Genomic DNA, 3,195 nt, shown 5'->3' with positions numbered 1-3,195 from the left:
GTGACGGAAGCTGGTGAATAAATTTCCGGCTTCTACACACCTTAGTCAGAATACCGTGGAGGCATGTTCTAGTCTGTCTCCCAGGGTTCTCTCAGGACTTCAGTTTTTCACGAATTCTCTCTATGTCCTGGACTTTCAATTTCTTTCTGTCCCTGGCGGTCTAGTGGTTAGGATTGGGTGCTCTCAATTTCTCTCTGTCTCCTGGATTATTCCCTATCAGTATATAAATATACTGCCATTTGCCATCTTTAACAACATCTCTCTTGACTCTTCATATCTACTGATATTTCAGTTCATATTTCTCACCACTCCATATCTCCCACTCCCAACTCTAATACCATTTGTATCTTTGATATCTCAATTTGGTGTCTAATAGGTAACCCATATTTAATATGTCTAAAACAGATTTCTTTTTGTCACCGCCCCCCGCCTCCCATATATATAATAGTACCATACTTTCCAGCATCCACCCATTTAGTCAGGCACACCATTTAGAAAGTATCTTCAATCACCTCTCCCCCTCCTTTTCCTCAACTTCCTATAACTATTTGATGGTCAGCTACCATGTGTTTATATACTCCATATACACATAGATTACTGCAGCTGCCTCCTCAGTGGTCTTTCCATTAGGACTCATACCTTCTTTTTTATTGTCCACATACCAACCAGGATGAGAGTTTTCAAAACATAGTTTCTGATCCTTTCCCTTCCTACTGACAAACTGTTCCTGCTTACCCATTGCCCTGGCCCTTGCTCCTTGCCGGCCCACCAGTCTATGCACGATCTGGCTCCTAAATCAGCCTGAGATGGAACTTTTCCCCAGGCTAACCACACTCTAGGGACATCAGTCTCCTTTCACTTCCTAAAATAGATCAAGCCTTTTCTTATGCTTTTACCTTTGTATTTGCTGTTCCCTTTATCTGAAATGCCCCTCCCCTAGATGATACAGTGGCTGGGGATTTGTCTGAAGGTCATCTTCTTGTGGGGCCTTCATTCAACACTCTCGCTACAAGTGTCACTCTCTTCCCTCCACTGTTATGTCTATTTAACACTGTTAATTTCTTCTTTAACCCTTTAACCCTTCTTTGCTATTTACTTGTTTAGTCTTAAATGCCTGTCTCCGCCAGTAGCAGGTAATCTTCTCACAGATGGGGAAAGTTCTTTTTCTGTTTACTGCTATATCCCCAGCATCTTGCATAGTTCCTGGTCATAAGTCATTGCTTGGCAAATACCATAGTTATTAAGAGAATGACTGCTTTGAGCACAAAGAGACTTGAACACGTTTGTACCCATTGAAGCAATAATCTATCCATGAAGGTAGAAATAATCAGAAATTCGGACAAAGATTGACAAACTAAAATAGTCCTTTCTGTTTTACTTAAGCCTGTAGATGAATGGTTAAATGAATTATGGTACATCTTTTAGATGGAAATATACAATTATTATGATGATCATAAGAAATTTTAATGACATGGGAGGTTACTCCTTATGCAGTGTTAAATTGCAAAATATACGATTATGCCTTAGGTAGTGTCATGTTATTCATGTATTTAAACAAGTTTATTAGGGCAAGCTCTAAAATGTGAACAGTGATTCACAATGATTCCTGGATGTGATGCAATTATAGGTAATTCCATTTTCTTTTGTACATTTTTCTCTAGTTACAAATTATATTTGATGAACAAATGTATTTTTAAATCTTAGAAACATACTTAGAAAATCTGTAACACACTAAGGAAATTGTTTTCTGTGCCCCACACAAATGGCAGCCCCCTTTAGTTTTATTTGTAGTGGGCGATGGGAGAAGTCATATCTTACAAAGTGTTTTTTCTCCAGGTTTCCTTCTGTTCCAAAGTCAGTCTGATACCTTGCAACAATAATTAAAATAAGGTAGTACAGACTTTGACCCAGACACACCTTACTTTTAATATGAGATAAACAAAATATTGGGGGGTTTGATTTGAAAGCTAACTTAATGTTTGAGAGTTGGAAATGGTCCTTTTAATAACTGCAGATTTACAAATGAGCCACACTTGTAGACGGCCACCTTGGTCCACCATCACTTAGGCACATGACCTCACTTTCCCTACCATTTCTGTCACTTGAACTCATTAAAACCACAACAAAGCAAAAGAAACCAGCAATGACAATAATAAACAAGCTTGTAGACAATCCATGAGCTCAAATGCAGAAGAGGATAATTACTTAGTAAGGAGAAGTAGGTTAGGGAAATTAAGTGGAGAGGAGAGGAGAGGGGAGGGTGGGCAAACTTTTTCATGAAGCTGCCTCTCCTATGTGGCTGGAATGATTACATTCCGTATGAATTTCAATCACAGAGACTCCAGCTGAAGACGAGTTTGTTTTACCACCTCTTCTCGATGAGATGCCAACACATTCAAGATGTAGGGACCATCCACCAGCCCCTCACAAGAGAGGCTGCATTTGATTCTTTAAGGGCTTTTCTCCCCTGTACGCTGTCACCTTTCATGTAGGAAGGAGGTTCTGAATGGTGTTGGGCTGGCTGGCTCAATTCACAAGAGCTTTCCTCCATGGCTTGAGAGATCCTGGAGCCTAGAAATAAAGAGGAATAATTGCTTTTCCCTTCTCCTTTTTCTCTTCCTACCTTTCTTCACTCTGCTTGCTGCCCCTGGGATGCCTGTCCCTTCCAGTGGGTGCCTCTTCACTTGTTCATTCATTTTAGTATCACTTCTGCATTGTTTGAACACCAACTATTTGACAAACTCCCCAGTGCTAAGCTCATTAAAGCATAGACAATCAAATAAGATGTAGTTCCTGCCTTCACAGAATTCAATTCTGAGTTGTAGATACACTCATGGATAACTAATGCCATGAGTTAAGTGCTATTAGAGTTGCAATTTCAAGTGCTTTGTGAGCGCGGAGAAGAGATCGAGCCGTCCTTCTCTTGCATTTTGAAGAACACCTTCTGTTGCTTTTCCTCCCACCTCACTGACTGCTGCTTCTTATGGGTACACCTGTCTACCATCTCCCCCATATTTGACGTTTCCCAGGCACCTCAAACTTCACACTTCCAAAATGTACTTAATGTGTGTTTTCTCTATCCCTCGTTAGCTCATGAAAGTCTCCTAGTGTATCAGTTTCAAGAGACAGGAGCTGGATTTCCCCCCTCATTATTGCATCCTTATTGTATTTATGAGGACCCACACACATAGTAGG

The sequence above is a fragment of the Equus caballus genome, chromosome 9 (genome assembly GCF_041296265.1).
Source record: "Equus caballus isolate H_3958 breed thoroughbred chromosome 9, TB-T2T, whole genome shotgun sequence".
Lineage (NCBI taxonomy): Eukaryota > Metazoa > Chordata > Mammalia > Perissodactyla > Equidae > Equus > Equus caballus.
This window is presented reverse-complemented; position numbering follows the sequence as displayed.